This window comes from Anabrus simplex, chromosome 1 (assembly GCF_040414725.1).
Source record: "Anabrus simplex isolate iqAnaSimp1 chromosome 1, ASM4041472v1, whole genome shotgun sequence".
NCBI classification, from domain to species: Eukaryota; Metazoa; Arthropoda; class Insecta; order Orthoptera; family Tettigoniidae; genus Anabrus; species Anabrus simplex.
The window spans coordinates 75,125,143-75,147,938 of NC_090265.1; positions in this window are offsets into that span (position 1 = coordinate 75,125,143).

A 22,796-nucleotide genomic window follows, 5' to 3' on the forward strand; every position below is an offset into this window, starting at 1 on the left:
TTTGAAAAGTGGTACGAGGGCTGGAACACTCAGCCTCGGGAGGTCAACTGAGTAGAGGTAGGTTCGATTCCCACCTCACCCATCCTGGAAGTGGTTTTCCGTGGTTTACCACTTCTCCTCCAGGCAAATGCCGGGATGGTACCTAACTTAAGGCCACGGCCGCTTCCTTCCCTCTTCCTTGTCTATCTCTTCCCATCTTCCCGTCCCCCGCAAGGCCCCTGTTCAGCATAGCAGGTGAGGCCGCCTCGACGAGGTACTGGTCATCTTCCCCAGTTATATCCCACGACCCAATGTCTGAAGGTCTAAGACACTGCCCTTGAGGCGGTAGAGGTGGGATCCCTTGCTCAGTCCGAGGGAAAAACGACCCTGGAGGGTAAACAGATTAAGAAAGAATGTTTATATTTTTGATACAAACTGTTTTCCTTATTACCGAACTTGGTTCGACAACTATGTCCTTGGTGAAGTGAGGAAGGAAATTCCTCTGAACTATAAGAACGTACGATAAATAAGAAGAACGACTAAATGACCGTATTTGTGCGTCAACTACATCACAATTTCAATAGGAGAAACCCAAGCAGCTGTTATACACTTATCCGACCCATCCGTTCTTCTCATTAGAAAATCCAGAAGTGAACACTGGCTAACCCACAATAGTGGAAGTTACATTTCAGTATCTCTTTTATAGAGGTTGAAAGTAAGGTGTAATGGTTGTCCGGCCCCGTGGTGTAGGGGGCAACGCCTGTCATCCGGCGGCCTCGGGTTCGATTCCCGGCAGGGTCGGGGGATTTTAATTGTAAACGATTAATGTCCCTGGCCTGGGGACTGGGTGTTTGTGTCGTCCTTAACGTTCCGTTCCTCACATTCAACACTTTACACTTCCGCTATTACACTCGCTGGGCTGAGTGGCTCAGACGGTTGAGGCGCTGGCCTTCTGAACCCAACGTGGCAGGTTCGATCCTGGCTCAGTCCGGTGGTATTTGAAGGTGCTCAAATACGCCAGCCTCGTGTAGGTAGATTTACTGGCACGTAAAAGTATCCCTGCGGGACTAAATTCCGGCACCTCGGCGTCTCCGAAAACCGTAAAAGAGTATCTAGTGGGACGTAAAGCAAATAGCATTATTATTTAATATTACACTCTCCTCTCATATGGTGAATGTAGTGGAAAAAGATCTGCAGAGGTGGACGCCATGAACAAATATCATTAAACGAAGAAAGGGTAATGGCTTTACTGTCCCATTATTTATTCCATTCCTTTGTATTCTATCAACAGGCACCGTTCTATCGATTGCTATAAATTGTGCAATCAAAATCTAGTACATTGATGTACTGAATGAATGAACATGGAATTCCACAGCCTGTTTTCAGTCATTTGATCGAGTCAGGAAACGAATGAATGAAGCCCCCATCTAGCAGCGAGGATAGGAATTGTGCCGGCTGCCGAAGCCTGTCGCACTCCTCTGGGGCAATGATTAATGACTGACAGATGACATGATATTGGACAATTTTGGTGGAATAAAAGATAACAGGAAAAATCGGAGTACCCGGGAAAAACCTATTCCCCCTCAGCTGTGTTCTGCACAAATCTCACATGGATTGAACGGGATGTCAACCACGGAACCCAGCGGTGAGAGGCGGATGTGCCTCGTAGACGTCCTGAGACACGTAGACTCATACAGTGATGTCCTACTACTTCAAAGTATGTGCTTACTTTTACACTCTTAACGGTAGACATTAACTGAGATCAAAGGGCGTAAACTGTAAAGCTTTCTGAATTAGATGACGTTCAGTTGCTTTCCTCAGTGTGTTTTCTCCCGCTTTCTGCACAGTTGGTGTGTAACACAGCGATAATACAGGTGAGTTTTCGACAACGAAGTGACTAATTACGATACAATCCGGAGTTTTCGTGTGAAAATGGAAAAGAAAGATAAATTATCATCCGGAATGCCGACAGAGAAGCCGACTCGCTAGGTCTGCTCACTTGTTGCAGGAGAATACTCAAATATTGATTAAACAGGTTATCAAACAATTCACGGAGTCGAGACTGCTTTATTCTCTAGATGAATCGCAATAGGTTATTTATAATATAGTAGTATACAGTATAATACAGTAGTAATTAGAGTGTTAGGTACTAAGCCAAGAGAGAAATTTAATTAAGTACATAAAAATAAGTTCTTGGTTAAAAAGTACGCCTGGCGGAAAATTATCCAATTGAATGGTGAGACACAGTTACGCTGTGCGTGTGGTCTTCACAGATTACTCAATTATAGTAGTCCAAATTTGTTGACGTCACTATCAGAGACTACGATGGCATTCAGGATTTCCCAGGAAGCTAAGTGGTCTGTCCCATGGCTACAAACACATCAGGAGATCCTTTCTACTCATTATTAACCTATCTCTGGTGCAGGACATTCGCATGTCCAAGTGTGTTTGCATTGTAGGGGCGGATGAATTAACTATTATCAGGTTGAACACACACATTGTTATGAAGACACTTAAACTGACTTGTCTTTATGTTAAAGAGAAGTCTGAGAAGTATTGAACAGATCTAGCTACTGATTAAAAATAAATTGCAGACTAACAGATCACAAATGTCTATAGGACGTCTAAAATATACATTTCATGATGATATGAAGATTTTCATTTCAAGAGGCCAAACATAGAGATCATCGACCCTTTAATAATTTTGTATTCATAAAGTATCTGGTAAGGAAAGAGGTCAGTTTATACCTAAGCTGTATAGAGAGAAACTGGATTTCCTGTTTAATCAAGCGGTTGATATGCGACAAACATTCATTTTGTGAACTTCAGCATCGAACACGACATTAACTGATAATGTGGACCTGGCATCGAGGTAAATAATTAGCTTGTCTGAAGGAAAACAAGTAGACGATAGCTCACGATTTCCTTAGAGGATGAAGCTGATGAGCAGTTTCCTCGTTTCTTCTGGGTTGAAAGTTTGGGAAATATTCTAAATTCACAAGCTGTTCTTCATGAAGGGAAATGACAAGTTTTGCAGTTGGCAGTTCTCGTAGAATGTTATAGTCCACTCAAACCTAAGCCGTTCAGCATTGAGACGAGGATCACCCCAGTAGCATTAGCTTTCCTACTTAGAAAAGAAGGAATGAGAAAAAAATATACTATTTTTAAAGTGAAAGTTCGCAAGAGGAATCGGGAAGGAATTACCGCTACCATTGTAGACCCATATACAAACAATAATACCGTTAATGAGAGAGAAAAATGTAAAAGTTCTATCTTACGTAGTTTCTCAGAAAATGGGAATCATTCGCAAAATAAAAATGTAGTTAATCAGAAATCAGACTTGGAAGTGTAATGCCACTTACAAGACGTGGATGGTAACATGTTTCTTACCACATAAACACCGGATATGAAGTAATATCTTAGCAATCAATGTAGCCAACTTATGCAACATGATGTTTACTATAAATCAACATAAATTGCCGCCTTCAAGAGCAAATAGTTCTCGAGATATCTTGACTTAACTGAACAAGTGCTCACAAAATCTGGAGAAAAGTCTTGTGCAGTAACATATTATTTTTAGATTTATAAATATTTACCGTCATCCAAAATCAAGGAAATATACATCAAAGTAAAGAGGAAACTCCAAATAATAATTTTCCGTAAAATACAAAAATAGGATTTTTTTACCAATACCACTGTTTGTATTCCCCTTAATGGGCTTTTATAACTATGTATACAATTTAGTAATTTAGTTTAGTATCTTAGTGTGTGCGTGCGCGAGTGTGTGCGTGCGATAAGTTATGTGCAATCTATATATTAAAAAGGCTGGCCCCGTGGTGTACGGGTAGCGTGCCTGCCTCTTACCCGGAAGTCCCGGGTTCGATTCCCGGCCAAGTCAGGGATTTTTACCAAGACCTGAGGGCTGGTTCGAGGTCCACTCAGCCTACGTGATTAGAATTGAGGAGTTATCTGACGGTGAGATGGCGGCCCCGGTCTAGAAAGCCAAGAATAACGGCCGAGAGGATTCGTCGTGCTGACCACACGACACCTCGTAATCTTCAGACCTTCGGGCTGAGCAGCGGTCGCTTGGTAGGCCAAGGCCCTTCAAGGGCTGTAGTGCCATGGGGTTTGGGGTTTGGTTTTTATATATTAAAAATTTTACTAAAAACAGATTTTGAAAATCCGTCCGTCCATTCTACTGGACCGATTTGCTTCATTTCTCTTTTATTCTCTCCGGAACTACCTGCTGGTAAATCATGAGACATTGATAGATCTCTAATTTCAGCCTAATTTCAATAATAATAAAAATAAATCGTTAAATGTTCACTGCAATAATTGCAGGCGAAGTCTTACACTAATCCGTAATACATTCTGGACTTAGCAGGTTGCTAAGCGACTAAGACTTTTCTTAGTATTCTGATATATTATGATTTTCATTCTTACTAATGTCATGTTTGATTACTACCTGTGAAGCCAGACAGTATGCACTTCCTCTAATGATGGAGGAATACTTTTCTCTGTTGGATATTCTTTGGTTCTCTGACCTTGCCCAGCTTCTGAATATTCTCAACAGAGGGCAGAGCTCTCCTAATAACTTGCATTCTGCTAAGAGAAAAAAAGTCTACGTACAAACAGACCCCACCATGACATATGCGTTAGAAGACATTATCTGGGAACGCCTATCGAAGGATAACCTAGCAACACTAGAAAGAGTGGAGGCCATACAATTCTCTGCCTGGCAAAACGCGCTCCTTCGAGACTAAGCTATTACATCACGAGACAGGGCCTCTCAGGTGCATGCGCCGTGCAGTGCACGGGCGCAAGGTGCAGGAGACGACTTCACTAGGTTGACCAGAGTGCAAACTCCCATTCCACTTCTCCTACACCTGTCTCACCCGTTCGGCCTGTCTTCGCCTTCTCCACCTTCTCCGCTGATCCTCCCCCCACTGCGAAATGTTTATCTGCGATGAGCGGGGACACCGTTGTATGGGACAATGTAACCGGTGTTAAAACACTCTTCTTTCAATTTGGCTTGAGCAGACAATTTATCTTCTCCAGCTCTTCTTTTCCTTTATCTTTGCAATGATACCAGTTATACCTGGTACAAGGGACTGGCTGACAGCAATTTGAGAGCCTTCTTTAAATTACAATCAGAAATAGGCCTACTCGCACGCAGTCTAGTTTTCGTACAAGTCAAAGCAGGAAAAAATACCTTTCACATATGCGTGTGGAACCAAATATAGAAATAATCTTAGCTGCTTCTCGATGCTGCTTAGGAAAATCTTCCTCCGACAAATTCTCGTAGAATTTGAGCTAAGCCTTTGTATTGGAAAATCTTTTTGATTGACTTATCACATAATTATTGTCCCACGGATTAAGCATTTGGTTTTATCGTCACGACTGACAAAGAAATACGGAAGTTCCCAGGTCGATTGAAATGGACTTTCGGAATGCTTTCTTTGGAACAGGTTGCTCCATTATTATTATGTTGTTGTCATGCGCTTATCTATTTCACTGATAAACAAGCCGTCTATCACCGAACGCTTCGTCGCTCTCAGCTCACTCACTACACCATCCGAGTCAAGCCGAGTTCAGCCGAATTCGGAACGATGCACAGTGCACGGAGTCTTTGCGCCTCGATATGCACGCGTGAGATTTTGAGCGTTTGAGAGGCCCTGATATAGAAGAACGGCCTTCTGCGACACAATACCATAATTTACATCAAGAAATCCAGGACAAAGAAAAAAGTGAATATATGCATACAGTTTTAGACAACATGAGGACATCGGAATGAATCAACTCGAGATATTACGAACTGTGGCACACCATAACCCGCTTCAATTTAAATGTTGAAAAGGGAAAGCAAACAATACGAGAACGAGAAGCATATCAAGATGAGTTATGTGACCTATTTATAATGAATGCTGTGGAACAGCACGGGTCTTCTAGTATATGTAAAACTGAAATGAAATGGCGTATGGCTTTTAGTTCCAGGAGTGTCCGAGGACAAGTTCGGTTCGCCAGATGTAGGTCTTTTGATTTGACGTCCGTAGGCGACCTGCGCGTCGTGATGAGGATGAAATGATGATGAAGACGACACATACACCCAGCCCCCCTTACAGCGAAATTAACCAATAAAGTTTAAAATTCCTCACTCTGCCGGAATCGAACCCGGGACCTCTGTGACGCTAACCATTTAGCCATGGAGCCAGACTAAAACTTTATGTACATTATACAGTAAGACATAGTTTAGTAGAATAACTGGCTTTATAGTCTAAGTCACGCCATGTAAATAAAGGCATAATAATAATAGTAATAATAACAATAATAATAATAATAATAATAATAATAATAATAATAATAATAATAATACCGAGCTCGATAGCTGCAATTGCTTAAGTGCGGCCAGTATCCAGTATTCGGGAGATAGTGGGTTCGAACCCCACTGTCGGCAGCCCTGAAGATGGTTTTCCGTGGTTTCTCATTTTCACTCCAGACAAAGGCTGGGGCTGCACCTTAGTTAAGGCCACGGCCGCTTCCTTCCACTTCTAGCCCTTTCCCGTCCCATCGCCGCCATAAGACCTACCTGTGTCAGTGCGACGAAAATCCAATAGCATAATAATAATAATAATAATAATAATAATAATAATAATAATAATAATAATAATAATAATAATAATAATTGTCCTACGTAGGACTGCCTAGCTGAGGTAATAGAGGTGAATTCACCTGGAAGGACGAGGTTACGATTATCCCTCAGGAATTTGAAAAATATGGAAAGGAGTCTTCCTGTTCTGGTGAGCCCCGAGGCCTCAGCTTACACCAAAACTGAGTATGAAGTTCATTCTTGGAGCCAAAGCCAACTGGACAGAACTCTCTCTTACAGTGCCGAGCTTACGTATGGAGGAAGCCTTTACATTCGGCTCTTCCAAATGCCTCTATGGCTTTTCTTGCCATTATCTTCATTAGTGTATCCGGGCGAATTGGCTGCGTGATATTTAAGGACCATATTGTTGTTAGCTTGCATTCGGGAGCTGTTGGGTTCGAATCGAACTATCGGCACCCCTGAAGATAGTTGTTTCCCATTATCACCCCAAGTAAATACTGGGTTTACCTTAACTAAGGCCGCAGTTGCTTACTTCCTAACACTAGTCCTTTCCAATCCCATGATCGCCAAAACTCTTTAAAGGAAAATAGTTAATTTAACTTTCTTTCGAGGCATGATTTATCTGCAAATTTTATCTTAACCTTGAAAAAGAAGTTGCTAAAAGACTTTCTGATTACAGAGCAGCAAAATAGAAATCTGCATACTTTCTTATTTTTAATGTACCTGGCCACGTGAAATCTCCCAAACCTGCATGTAGACGTTGAGGTCACACTGACAGACGCTATAAGTGTTATGACCCAGATAACTCGTTCCCTAAGGACGAGAAAATGAAGACCACAAGTAAACAGGTCAGCGTTGACGTCAGTGGTAATCCCCACATACAGTAGGTGAATGCACATCTAATAACAGTATACATGCTACGTTTTGTTTATTGCCTAGAATCAGGTACTCACTATTATACTGTGAAGTGTCATTTCATCCTATGGATGGAACACGCAAAGTACATTCTTTTTAATTTGTATTCAGATTCATCAGCAGTGCGTTGTTCGGCTCTTGGTCTAAATGGTTAGCGTACTGGCCTTTGGTTCAAACGGTCCCGTGTTCGATTTCCGGCCGGGTCAGGGATTTTAACCTTCATTGGTCATTCTGAGTGACTCGAGGGCTGGGTGTGTGTGCCGTCTTCAACATTATAATTCATCATATGTAGGGCCTCATCCTCACAGACGCGCAAGTCGCCACACGAAAGACCTCCACCAAGCCTGTTTGGAGGCCACACGGCATTATTTAGCAGTGTGTTCTTGTGTAATAAATAAATAAATAAATAAATTTATTAATTAATTGTCCGCCTCTGTGGTGTAGTGGTTAGCGTGATTAGCTGCCACCCCCGGAGGCCCGGGTTCGATTCCCGGCTCTGCCACGAAATTTGAAAAGCGGTACGAGGGCTGGAACGGGGTCCACTCAGCCTCGGGAGGTCAACTGAGTAGAGGTGGGTTCGATTCCCACCTCAGCCATCCTGGAAGTGGTTTTCCGTGGTTTCCCACTTCTCCTCCAGGCAAATGCCGGGATGGTACCTAACTTAAGGCCACGGCCGCTCCCTTCCCTCTTCCTTTCCTATCCCTTCCAATCTTCCCATCCCTCCACAAGGCCCCTGTTCAGCATAGCAGGTGAGGCCGCCTGGGCGAGGTACTGGGCATACTCCCCAGTTGTATCCCCGACCAAGAGTCTGAAGCTCCAGGACACTGCCCTTGAGGCGGTAGAGGTGGGATCCCTCGCTCAGTCCGAGGGAAAAACCGAACCTGGAGGGTAAACAGATGATGATGATGATGATGAATTAATTAAAACGTACAGGGAGTATTTCTGCGGTAATTGGAACCAGTTGGCATATTTTGGTTTTAAGGCCGGCATCACGAGACTCTTCATATCGAACCTCTGTCATGCGGATGAAGGTCTGCCACTAAGAAGACATTACTCTGAACACGCTCTCACGTACAATTTTTCAAGCCTCACGCTATTCAGTCTGTAAGCCTCTGTGAATTTACAAAGTGCTTGCTTAACCAGCTATTTTCTACCAATACAGTGGTCTCGTCATCTTCCATACCTTGTTCCTTGAAATGATCAAATACGAAGTCAAATCACCGTCTCCACAATGTCCATTTTTATCTTTACCGCCTTTGTCCGAGTCTATGATTGCCCATGGTACCTTATCATCATTCCATTTCCACACATAATCTTTTCCCCGAGGCTGGTTCATACGAAAAGATTCATTCCTAACTCATGCCGTATGTATACATTACGAATTCTCTTCGGCTATTGTTCCCTCCCATTTGTTTCCTCCAGGAAATGAAGGACAGTCGTACGGTCAAGTTGGTCCTAGACCAGAGCGATACAGGGATAATTTAGTCTGGGAGCTCTCGATCGCAAATGCAGACTCACAACATTAGCTTTGCTAAATTTTCACACTTAAGGCAACACACCGGAGATAAAAGTCGACATTTTGCTCATTTTGGTGAAATTTCTTTTGTGACTTGAAATGATAGAGTATCGTTTTTCTTGTCACTTAGTTATTCCGCTAAATTCAAACAAATTATCTCTGTAATAATGCTTTTGTTTGCCTATTGTAATTTTACATTTAAATCCATTTTCCCCTGTAATATTCTGCCAAATGTAACAAAATTTGTATGTTATATATATTACAGCTATACGGTGTTAAGGAACCTGCGTATGGAATTTTTGATTGCAGAATTTTTTCAAGTAGCAGGGACTTTTAAGTCCAACATTTTAAAACTTAAAAATTACACAAACTTTAGTACGAAATATCTCCTTTTGTTATGTACAGAAAAATAGATATGTAGTGCTTTTAAAGGAATTATCTACCTAATTACGAATTAACATTAACATGTTAATTAAATTTGTTGAAAAGTGGAATTAAAAATTTCAAAATAAATATTTTGGAGAACTATTAATTGTATATGAAAGAAATGTTCGTGATCTCTCTTTTTTTTCTATTTGCTTTACGTCGCACCGACACAGATAGGTCTTATTGCGACGTTGGGATAGGAAAGGCCTAGGAATGGGAAGGAAGCGGCCATGGCCTTAATTAAGGTACAGCCCCAGCATTTGCCTGGTGTGAAAATGGGAAACCACGGAGAACCATCTTCAGGCCTGCCGACAGTGGGGTTCGAACCCACTATCTCCCGATTACTGGATACTGACCACACTTAAGCGATTGCAGCTATCGAGCTCGGTAGGATATATCTTTTATGTATGTGACATTCCCACATAGTTTCGCTAAAATCCATGCATTAGGTAAAAATGTATTTTATCTCCGGAGTGCCGCCTTAAAATATTAATATGCTGGAAGAATGCACATCCTAAATACTTGCAATGATCCATCCATTCCTGGCATTCGGTCCTTTTGTTGTTCTTCCCTAGTAATGTAAACTCGCGTCCTCGTCCGGGGATGGAGCAGCTATCAGGCACATTTCCAATGGAGGTGAACTGCATGAATCACTTTAACCACATACACTCGTCCTGTCATTCTTAAATCACTAGCAGTCCCGGGAATGGAACCCGACCTTAGAGGACGGGATCTCACAACGCTAACCGTTACGCTACAAAGGCGGACTTTTCCCAGGTGATATCAGTTTATTTTGGAAATACCTATTTTCACATCGTGCTGACTACATTTCTCTTCAAGCTCTAATGTAACACTATTTCCTCTTTCAATAGGCTATAATTTTTCAGTGCAGTAGGCCTCGTGATCTGTTAAGAAAATCTTTATACAGCTTGCTAATATTAAAGTCTGCCTCTGTGGTGTAACGGTTAGTGTGATTAGTAGTCACCCTTCGAGGCCCGGGTTCGATTCCTGGCTCTACCATGAAATTTGAAAAGTGCTCGTGCGCTCTTACGTACTCTACCGCAAGTAAACTCTGCCTTAGGATGTCTGATAACAGGTCTCCTGGCCTAGCCTAGCCAAGAGTCTAGGTCGTTAACGTCCAGGATTTGATAAAGCATTTCATTTAATATTCGCTTTCTTTCTTTCTTTCTTTCTTTCTTTCTTTCTTAATCCGTTTACCCTTCAGGGTTGGTTCTTCCACCGGACTCAGCGAGGGATTCCACCTCCACCAACTTAAGGGCAGTGTTCTGGAGCGTGGGACTTCGGGTCAGTGGTATACAACTGTGGAGAGCGACTAGTACCTCGGCCAGGGGTCTCACCTGCTACGCTGAACAGGGGCATTTTAGGGAGGAGGGTGGTATGGGAAGATCGGAAGGGATACACAAGGAAGAGGAGAGGAAGCGGCCGTGGCGTTAAGTTAGGTGTTGACCTCCCGAGGCGTAATGGATCCCGTTCCAGTCCTCGTGCCACCTTACAAATTTCATGGCAGTGTCGGAAATCGAACCCGGGTCTCCGGAAGTGGCAGCTAATCACACAAACTACTACACCAGAGAGGCGGACTGTGATTCAGATGTATCAGTTGAATACACTTACAGTCCGGCTCCATGGCTAAAAGGTTAGAGTGCTGGCCTTTGGTCACAGGAGTCCCGGGCTCGATTTCCCGCAGGGTCAGGAATGTTAACCATCATTGGTTAATTTCGCTGCCAGGGGGGCTGAGTGTATGTGTCGTCTTCATCATCATTTCATCCTTATGATGACACGCAGATCGCCTACGGGCGGCAAATCAAAAGACCTGCACCTGGCGAGCCGAACATATCCTCGGACACTCCCGGCACAAAAAGCCATACGCCATTTCGTTTCATGTAGGGCCTACTTACAGACACGCAATCAGGTAAATGGACAGATAGACTACATACTGTATATAAAAACCCCCACGGCACTTAACACCCTTGAAAGCGCCTTGGCCTACCCAGCGACCGATTCTCAGCCCGAAGGCCTGCAGATTACGAGGGGCCGTGTGGTCAGCACGATGTATCCTATCGGCCGTTATTCTGGGCTTTCGAGACCGGGACCGCCTACTCACCGACAGATAGATCTTCAATTCTAATCACGTAGGCTGAGTGGACCTCGAACCAGCCGTCAGGTCGAGAGAAAAATCCCTGACCTGGCCGGGAATCGAACCCGGGGTCTCCGGGTGAGAGGCAGGCACACTACTCCTACACCACGGACATAGTGTATATGTCATTACCAATATTGTCGAGCTCCATGGGTAAATGGTTAGCGTGGTGGCCTTCCGTCCACGAGATCCCCGGGTGCGATTCCCGACCGGTTCGAGGATTTTAACTTTCATTGGTTAATTCCAATGGCTCGGGTTCTGGATGTGTGCGTCGTTTCAGGCATTAGAATTCATCATAGGTAGAGCTCCATTCTCACAGGCACTCAAGTCGCCTATTCTGCGTCTACTCGAAAGACCTGCACCAGGCTCCTTTGGAGGCCACACGCCATTATTATTATTATTATTATTATTATTATTATTATTATTATTATTATTATTATTATTATTATTATTATTATTATTATTATTTACTGAAATTCTGGCAACAGATTTACGGAAGCGAAAAAAGGACGAGACTCTCGTACACATGAAAATGTTACCTGAGCAAGTACCTGGCCAGCCTGAAGTACTCTAAGATTTATAGTTCCTTTGCATGATATAGAGATGTGTGAATGGTAACCGCTTCATCGCTGGGAGAACATAAGCTGCTTCTGACGTCAATAGCTTCAAATTAATTGTTTTGTTAGACTTGTTTATTACTACTAGAGCAATTTATAATGTTGTTAAAGTACTTCGACTACCTTTAAAATCTATACAAAGCAACCATTGTGGTGAATTCTAATTCGATTACGCAAATCGATAAACATTTCAACGAGAAATAATAATTCGCCATAAAATATAGTGTTTCTGGTGTATGACAGACCGTTAACATGAACGTTGCAAGATTTCTAACTTTATTACTTTCTCAATCTGTTTAACCTCCAGGGTTGGATTTCCCCTCGGCCTCAGCGAGGTATCCCACCTCTACCGCCTCAAGAACAGTATCCTGGAGTGTGAGACTTTAGGTTGGCGGGATATAACTGGGGAGGTGGACTAGTACATCGCCCAGGCGGCCTCACCTGCTATGCTGAACAGGGCCTTTGTGGGGGCGAGGGGCGGGAAGATTGGAAGGGATAGATAAAGAAGAGAGAAAAAAGCCGCCGTGTACTTAAGTTAGGTACCATCCCGGCATTTGCCTGGAGGAGAGGGGGGGAAACACGGAAAACCACTTCAAGGATGGCCGAGGTGAGAATCAAATTCCCCCTCCCCCCAATTATTCCCACTCTGTTGACCTCCTCAGGCTGAGTTGGACACCGTTCCAGTTCTCTACCACTTTCCAAATTTCTTGGCAGAGCCGGAAATTAAACCCGAGCCTCCGGGACTGGCAGTTAATCACACTAATCACTACATCACAGACGATAACCTCAAACTCTCAAAAAAAGAAATTTCGAATTTAGGTCCCTTTATGAGCAACGAGTTACAGTTTTCACTGGATATAAGACATGCATTACACATGTTCTCCTAAAGCACATCTAAAATTTTGCAACCGGGCGAGTGGGCCATGTGGTTAGGGGCGCGTGGCTGTGAGCTTGTATCCGGGAGGTAGCGAGTTCGAATACTACTGTCGGCAGCCCTGAAGATGGTTTTCCGTGGTTTCCCAATTTCATACCAGGCAAATGCTAGAGCTGTACCTTAATTAAGGCCATGGCCGCTTCCTTCCAAATCCTAGGCCTTTCCAATCCCGTCGTCACCATATGCCCTATCTGTGGTAGGTGTGAAGTAAAGCCAGTAGCAAAACAAAATTTGCAAGGTCCTTCAGTGGAAATGATACATTGAATTGGGATTATAAAATGTCATGAATGGCCAGTTTTCAATGGTATGGAGCTGCACTTTTTAATTTGCAACTTGAGGATTCCCAAATGAGATGGCGTAGGGCCTATGGCTTTTAGTGCCGGGAGTGCCCGTCGACATGTTCGGCTCGCCAGGTGCAGATCGTTCGATTTGACTCCCTTAGGTGACCTGCGCGTCATGATGATGATGATGATGATGATGATGATTTTGTTCCGAGGTGGGTAGACTTTTAGTCTGTGACTTCATGAAGTATCTTCACAAGGAAGGAAAGTGAAGTAGAAAGATATCCAGTTATTTACTTTGTGGATTTAATATTCAAACTGGTGTGATTCTCATTTCGTTTTACATTAAATCTTCAATTTTCCTCACACTTTTCATTTGCCATTATTTTTATTGTTAATTGTCGTTTCCCTACAGTTATCTTTTTAACATTTGGTTTTCTTTCGCTACTTCTGCCATCAGTCGATTTTCGTTTCTCTTTTATTTATTTAATGTTTGCATTGTGCAGCTCTATTGTACGTATATTTTTCAGTGGTGACTCTGTAATTCGGCATTTCGCTGTTTTGGTTTTGTAAATAAATAAATAAATAAAGCCCATTGCTCGCAAGAAAACCGAAATTTGAAATTCTCTTTTTTTTTCCTGACAAGGCTTTAATCCCTATTTCCTTTGTTTTTGAACGTCTCTCTTGCCAGGAGTGCGCTACTGGTAAATAACTTTGACATACTGGGCTGGGTCCTTACGTTCTACAGGATCTTACCATTTTGCTCTGTGTTTAATTATTTATTTTATTCATCATCATCATCATCATCATCATCACCATCATCATCATCATTATCATCATCAAGTTTCCACTCCAGTTTCCCGGGTGTGGTTTACAAGCGCTCTCCATTTTAGTCTATTCATGTACCACTGCTCCTTCAAGACTTCATCCAGCTGATTCCTTTGGATGTGATATCTTCCTTCACTTGGTCCAGCCATTTCCTCCTAGGTCTTCCAACAGGTCTCTTTCCAGTAATCTCAGTATGCAACATTCGTTTTGCAATTCTTCTTTCTGTCATTTGTTTGACGTGACCAAACCATCGCAAACGTGCCCTTGTTATGGTCTCCTCCAGGGAATGATTTATTCCAGCTTGTTCTCTAATCTTCTCATTTCATACTTTGTCTTTCCTAGTCTCTTGAAGCATACTTCTTAGAAACTTATTTCTGAAGCCTGAAGACTGCTGTCATCATTTTTGGCAGTTGTGCATGTTTCCAACCCATAAGTCAATATAGGGTCAAAGTATGTTCGAAACAGAGTGTATTATTATTATTATTATTATTATTATTATTATTATTATTATTATTATTATTATTATTATTATTATTATTATTATTATTATTATTATTATTATTGTACCGGGCGGTACACCTCCACGCCGCTAATTCAAAATGTGCGCCAGTTGAAACTCCTCTGCTGGAGGAAGTCTGAACTTTATTGACGGTATTTTTCTACTTTCTCAGAAGATGTCACTACCTGGAAATTTTGGAGTTTTAGAACTGTGTCATTTTTGATGTGTTTTTGTTTTGCTTGAAGTAAGAAGTGTGAACTTTCTCTTCTAGAGGACACTACTGAAGATCGACAATAGTGCACCCTGGTGGGAAGTGAAAGAACTGTTTTTTTTTGGAGAAAATGTAATTTCAAAAGTTTGTTCTTTGCTAAATTTCTTTCAGTCATTAGTTAAGTTGGCCATATTAACCCTTTCTTTCCCCTTGTCTTAAATCTAGCCAATCCCGAATTTCTTAACTTAATTTTCCACCAATAATGTGTTTCTTCTTCATCTTGTGTAGGGGTTTCTCTTTTTTCTCCAATAAAGTGATTGTGGGCGGGTGTTCTCATTCCCTAACGCCTAGAACCTTCTGCGAGAGTATATAAACTGCTGATTTTTGGGTCTCTGCGCCACTTCTGTTCCATCTTTCAGTGTGTAAAGTACATAGCAGGGGGCGGGAAGCGCCTCTTTCTTCGGCGACAGTCAACAACCAGGTAATGGCCGATTGATTACTTCTTTTCTTGCTTGCTCAGCAGTTTAACTCTCGGGGCGGGTCCGAAGCTTTTCCATTATGTAACCTTCCTTAAAATGTAAAGAAACTTGTATCTATTCCATCTTTTAAACTGCATATCGGGATAGAGAGTGCTTAACCCTCTCGAGCTCCCAATCATATTGTTTTGAGGTGAACTTATTTTTCTTAACCTATTCTTCGTTAATGTAATGTAAATTGGTCTTCTCTAATTCACCTCTGTAGTATGGGATTAGCCCTTGCTTTAACGGCCTAGCGCCAAGTAGGTTTTAAATAAAGTGTATTAGGAGTGCGGAGAGCCTCCTTTCAAGTTGGTATTTTAGAGGCCATGTAATTTTCCTTTTTTAATTAATAGGCCTCAGTAGATTGGGTATTTTACCCCTGTGTTTATGTCCGTTGAGGACAGCTTGAAGGTGGAGTTTGGTGTGGCCTGGGAGAGGCTTACAGTTGAGAGCGAGTGGCTCTTTTTTTTGAAAACTGAGTGTTGTATGCCTCGAGGAGGCTTTACTGTGTAATTTGGAGCAAGTGCTCCAGGGTTTGATTGGGGTCTTCTGCCCCGTTGTTGAAATTTGTATATCGTAAAGTTGGGCTAGTTGCTCAAGAATTGTGTTTTCAGGGCTCGAAGCCCAAATCCTGTAAATACTGTAATTGTACCTTGTGGTCTTGCTACTCCGTACCTGCCATTCTTGTTATTTCTGAATTTTGGAAAGAAAATATAACCTTGTTAAATTTTACATTAACTTTGATTCCGTAGTTTGAGACCCGTTCACGCCCGCACCTTCTTTCACCTCTACCTACCACTAAAACTCGGTAACAAGTGGTAGCAGAGCGTGGTTGAATGGGTCTCATTTTAGCCCCTTTTGACGGCTAAACATTGTTTTGTTCCGAACTCTAACAATTTTCTCAGTTGCTGGAATTTTTTTGATTTTTCAAAATTGTTCTGTCATCATGCCCGGCCCTCGCGATGTTCTCCATCTTAACTATTTGCGCAAGGAGGAGTTAATCTATGAATTAACTATTAGAAATGTGCAATCTGGAGGCACGGTTGCAGTAGACACAAACAAGCTTAGAGAGTCCCTAGATTTGCCCATTTCCATCCCCAATTTGGGAGAGAAAAAAATTGACGACTCTCTTTCCACGATCACGGAGAATACTACTGGGCTAGCTTCTGTAGTTAGTTTTTTTGATGAAAATGATCCTTCTCCTAATCAAATTAAGCGTGTGCAAGCTAGGCTGTTTCATTTTTCAAATAGAGTTAACGATCTGTTGTCTCTAAAGTTGAATGACGTTCAGAAGAAGGAAGCTAGTACGCTGCTTGAGAATATTTCTGAATTATCTAGCAAGGTCACTCAATTGTTAACTGGGGAAGTTCCTCCCAAAATTGATCAACCCATCACAGTGAATGTAGGTAGTGAGGAAGAGCCTCCTAAGGGAGAAGCAAATAGGAAAACCATTGCTGCTCAAACAACCTCTGCCCCATTGGACGAGTCTGAACGCCGTAACTCGTTAAATAATGTACGTTCTGAATTAACTTCCTTGCCATTGAAACCTTTATCTACTATGTCACCCGGGTTTAGCAGCTTGCCTCATCCATTGGCAATGTTGCTCAGAGGTATCTCTAAGTTTTCCGTTAATACCACCAGTGACGTAATTTCATTTTTAAGATTTCTAGTTGAATTTCAGGATCATGCCCTTGTGTTTTCTCTTTCTCCATGTCAAATTTTGCAAATTGTCTATCCTTATGCAATTGGTATTCTCTCTGACAAAATAGTAAGAGCCATTGCCGAGCAATCATCAATTGAAGACTTCCACGCCCACTTGCTAGCTAACTTCATCCCGGCTAGGGCAAGGTCCTCCCTTATTCAGAAGTACTATTATCGTGTACAGCGTTTGGATGAAAACTTGGCTGACTTCATCCAAGATATTAAATTCTATACTAGGGTGTTTGCTCTTCACTTTCCGGAGGACCAGATTGTACAAGCCATTATGGAAGGCATTTCACCATCCTATAGGTCATATTTGTGTTTCGCGGCGTGCCCGCAAACCTTCTCTGAACTTGAGGCATTGGCCGTCTCAGCGGAAGGAGTTAGATACGCCGATTCATTGCGTGTCGCGAAAGAACCCCCGCCTTCTTTTAGTAATACTCGGCCTCCACCTCGCCGATCAGTCACACCCCGTAAATGCTATGCTTGCGGGTCGCCCGACCACCTTCGGAACAAGTGCCCATTGCTCAAATCTAGTGTGACAAGGAATGGAGCTGGTTCATCACAAGGCTGTTTTAAATGTGGGGCTTTCTCACATATTGCCAAGAATTGTCCCAATTCGAATAGCACCCCCTCCTGCTCAATTTCTGGTGCAACTTCCAACAACAATATAAAGTGACTAGTGCCTTCGGCTGAGTCGATTAATCCATCTTCCCGAGACTCAGCCCCGGGTAAACAGATCGAAAAATCAGGGAAAAGTCAATCTTCAAATCCATTCCTTGAATGCCCCAAGGAGTGTCTTAGGATTGCGGCGGATACCCCCGCACCGGTTCCTTTTCTTAAGATTGAGTTAAATAATGAACCTGTAACAGCTCTCTTAGATTCAGGCAGCGTTTGTTCTGTTATTTCGGATGAATGGTATTCTAAATTGAAATCTGTTTGTAAACTACCTGACTATGGCTCATCTCCTGTCCAATATGTTTCGGCTAATTCTTCTCCATTAGAAATTCTCGGTTCTGTAAATGTCAAAATTCGTATCTTTAAATTTACATGGAAAATTAAATTGTTTGTGGCTAAGCACCTGTCTTGCCCCATCATATTGGGAGCTGACTTTATTTCTCACACTGGTCTTGTGCTCGATCTTCTGAGTAAGTCGTGCACATTCAAATTTGCGTCCAATTGTAAAATTCCCTTGTTAAAGTGTAATTCTGTATCATGTTCATCTATTTCGCCTACCCAGGATGAGATGTTGTTAGACCTTAGACATCTACCTGAGGAGCAGGCTGATAGTATTCGTAAATTATGTCAGTCATTTCCAGAGGTGTTCTCCGATACTCTTGGTGTTACTAACCTTATTGAATACAAAATCGAGGTCACGGATTCGATTCCTGTCCGTTTTCCACCTTATAGGCTATCTCCACCTAAAATGAAGGCATTGAAAGAAATCATCGATCAGATGTTGAAGGACGGTATTATTAGGCCCTCTAAGTCGGCGTATTCGTCACCTATCTTTCTAGTCCCGAAACCCCAAGGAGGCTTCAGGCCTGTCATTGATTATAGGGCTCTCAATCGGAAGGTGGTGTTGCAATCTGTGCCCCTTCCCGACCTTCATTCTTGTTTTTCATGGTTTCGTAAGGCCAAGTTCTTTACTATCTTGGACTTGAATCAGGCCTATAATCAAATTCCCCTTGCCGAAGAGTCTAAACATCTTACAGCGTTTGCCACGGACTGGAATTTGTATGAATACAACCGCGTGCCTTTCGTGCTCCCCACGGGAGCAGCTGTACTCACTAGGCTACTAGATAGGGTCTTCTCCGACATCAAATTTGAGTACTTATATCACTACTTGGATGATGTCGTCGTATTTTCAGAAACTTTTGAAGAACATCTAGATCATCTGCGAGAAGTTCTCGATCGCCTTCGTAAGGCTGGGTTAACTGTCAAGTTGTCCAAAGTTGCCTTTGCTAAGCCCTCTATGTCATTCCTAGGGCATATTGTGTCACCTGATGGTGTAGCAGTCGATCATTCTAGAACACAGGCCATCCGTGATTTTAAACCTCCCAAGGACATTAAAGGTATCGCCAGGTTCATTGGTATGGTGAATTTCTTCAGGAAGTTTATTCCTAACTTCGCTAATAGAGCGGCGCCCTTAAACCTTCTTCGTAGGAAAGGCATCAAATTCGAGTGGGGACCTTCTCAACAAGCCGCTTTTGAAGATCTTAAATTAGCTCTTTGTAATGCCCCTGTACTTGCTATGCCGGATTTCTCGAAGAAATTCATCGTCCAAACCGACGCGTCGTCGTCAGCAGTAGCTGCAGTCCTTCTTCAAGAGACTGAACTAGGGAGGCGACCCATCGCCTATGCATCTAGGACCTTGTCGGCTCAAGAAGCCAAGTATTCCATCTATGTGCTCGAAGGTTTGGCAGTCTTATTCGCCTTAGAGAAGTTCCGTCTCTATTTGGAACATGTCAAATTCGATCTGGAGACAGATAATCAAGCCTTAAGCTGGGTCTTAGGTAGGCCGCGTCGTACTGGTCGTATAGCCCGTTGGGCCATCCGTATTTCTGCCTTCCAATTCGATGTCAGGCATATCCGAGGTACCGAAAATGTTGTTGCTGATGGACTCAGCCGTATGTTTTCCAACGACGTCGAGACCCACGAACTGGCCAACAGTTCATCACCTCCCGAGTCCATACTATCTGGTGTTAATGCCATCTTAACAGATGCTCCCATGCTCTTTAGGGATATCGAGAAATACCAACGTGAAGATCCGACGCTGGCTCCGATAATGGAAACCCTTTCTTCTGGGGAACATGTTGTCCCTTATGTTCTGAGGAATGGTGTTCTATGTTGCCCTTCGAGGCATGATAAGATGATGAAAGTTGTCGTTCCAGCTGTTCTTGTGCCTATGATCTTCAAATACTATCATGAGACCCCATTAGGGGGGCATCTTGGAATCTTTAAAACTCGTGAGAAGATTCGTGAAATGTTCATTTGGAAAGGTATGGACGGTGAAATCTATGAACTTGTAAAAGCTTGTAAATCTTGTTTGCTTAGTAAACCCACCATGTCCACCAAGGTAGGCCTTCTGTCTTCGCATCAAGCGTCGCGCCCCATGGAACGCCTGTATATCTATTATGTAGGACCCTTCCCCCAGTCGAAGGGACATGCCAACAAATTCATCTTTGTATGTGTAGATGGTTTTACAAGATTTTCCTGGTTATTTCCGACTAAGCTGGCTACCGCTCAGTCCACCATTACTTGCTTAAATTCTATTTTTGCTTCTTTTGGTCCGTGCCAATATATTGTATCTGACAATGCTAAGGCTTTTACATCTAATTTATTTCGTAAATTCTGCTTTGACTTGTCCATCTCTCATGTAACTACTTCTGCTTATTACCCTCAACCATCTCTGGCTGAACGGGTTAATCGTAATCTCAGGTCTGCGCTTATTGCCTATCATCATGAAGATCATTCCAGGTGGGACACGTCCCTGCATTGGTTAGCTTTTGCTTTGAATTCGGCGGTTCATGAATCACATAAATTTACTCCAGCCTCTTTGATGTTCAAGTTTGTTCCCAACACGCCGCTCTCTAACCTCTGGTCTCTGAGTGACATTCTACCCGAGACAATAGATCCGGACAACATCAAATGTCTTTGGAAGAAGGCTAAAGCCAATCTTAAAGTCTCTCATGAAAAGGTTAGGGAAAGGTATGATCGTGGACGGAGACCCACCCCTTTGAAGGTAGGTGACCAAGTTATGGTCAAGAACTTTGTTCCCGCGGGCAAGCTTGCCCCCAGATTTCATGGGCCTTGTATCATTCTGGATTTTCTTACGCCGGTTACGTTGTTATTAAGTAATCCAGCTACCGAGAGGATATTTAGGGTTCACCTGTCACAGGTGAAACCAGTGTAAATTTTTGTGTTAACTTGCTTCATATTCTTTTGAAAGGAATATGAAGGTTATATTTTTTGAGCTTCACTTTTAAGGCCTTCTGCCCCTTCTATAAAATTTGGTTTCATATTTAAGCATTTTTGTAAACCTCCCCCGATTTGTTAATCTGCCATTCTGTCCTTACCACGGCCATTACCACGCTCCCGTCTCCTGCTATACACACTGTGGCTTGCTTCTATTAAATGCCATGGATATCTGCACGCCGCTGGCCCCTCAACCTCTCCACCAAGCCTGTGCCCTCAAAAAAGATGGTGGTCCAACAATATTCTGCCGCCTAGCTTTAATGTTTCAGTGCCCCCGCAGCCGCGCGGCGCTGTGCCGCGACTGGGTTCGAGGACGGGCCCCCTCGACCCCAGCGAGGACGACATGTGCACGGCGAGCCGGAGCTCTCCTCCCGGCCAAGGCTGATGTGCGGCGCACGACCTGCTACTTGCCCGCAGCCTGTATATCTTCACCGCGGGCGCGGCGTGTTTCAACACCACTGCTCCCCCCCTCATAGTGCGGGCGAGCGGTATCTCAGGGTACTTGAGGGGTCCGAGCGGCCTCCTTTGGACGCAAGCTGCAACGGCCGGTCTGGCCATCCAACTTAATCAACATCAACTACATGAACAGTTACTATAAGCAATGACTACACTTGGGAATTCAACAGCAATATTTGGTGGACATTGCAAAATTTTTCTTCACTTTCAAGTATTAAAAGTTTATCTTCTGAATTCCACTTCTACAACCATAAAGACTTTACTTCACCTGCAACAACAAAATTTTGAAACTGAATCAAACCACATTAAGAGAATCTTTTAAATTTTTCGGCAATTAATCTCCACATCTACATCAAAACTTGGACCTAGCTTTCAAACAAATTTCATGTGTCACCCCTGGAGGAACCTTTGTGGGGGGAGGTCTGTACCGGGCGGTACACCTCCACGCCGCTAATTCAAAATGTGCGCCAGTTGAAACTCCTCTGCTGGAGGAAGTCTGAACTTTATTGACGGTATTTTTCTACTTTCTCAGAAGATGTCACTACCTGGAAATTTTGGAGTTTTAGAACTGTGTCATTTTTGATGTGTTTTTGTTTTGCTTGAAGTAAGAAGTGTGAACTTTCTCTTCTAGAGGACACTACTGAAGATCGACAATAGTGCACCCTGGTGGGAAGTGAAAGAACTGTTTTTTTTGGAGAAAATGTAATTTCAAAAGTTTGTTCTTTGCTAAATTTCTTTCAGTCATTAGTTAAGTTGGCCATATTAACCCTTTCTTTCCCCTTGTTTTAAATCTAGCCAATCCCGAATTTCTTAACTTAATTTTCCACCAATAATGTGTTTCTTCTTCATCTTGTGTAGGGGTTTCTCTTTTTTCTCCAATAAAGTGATTGTGGGCGGGTGTTCTCATTCCCTAACGCCTAGAACCTTCCGCGAGAGTATATAAACTGCTGATTTTTGGGTCTCTGCGCCACTTCTGTTCCATCTTTCAGTGTGTAAAGTACATAGCAGGGGGCGGGAAGCGCCTCTTTCTTCGGCGACAGTCAACAACCAGGTAATGGCCGATTAATTACTTCTTTTCTTGCTTGCTCAGCAGTTTAACTCTCGGGGCGGGTCCGAAGCTTTTCCATTATGTAACCGTCCTTAAAATGTAAAGAAACTTGTATCTATTCCATCTT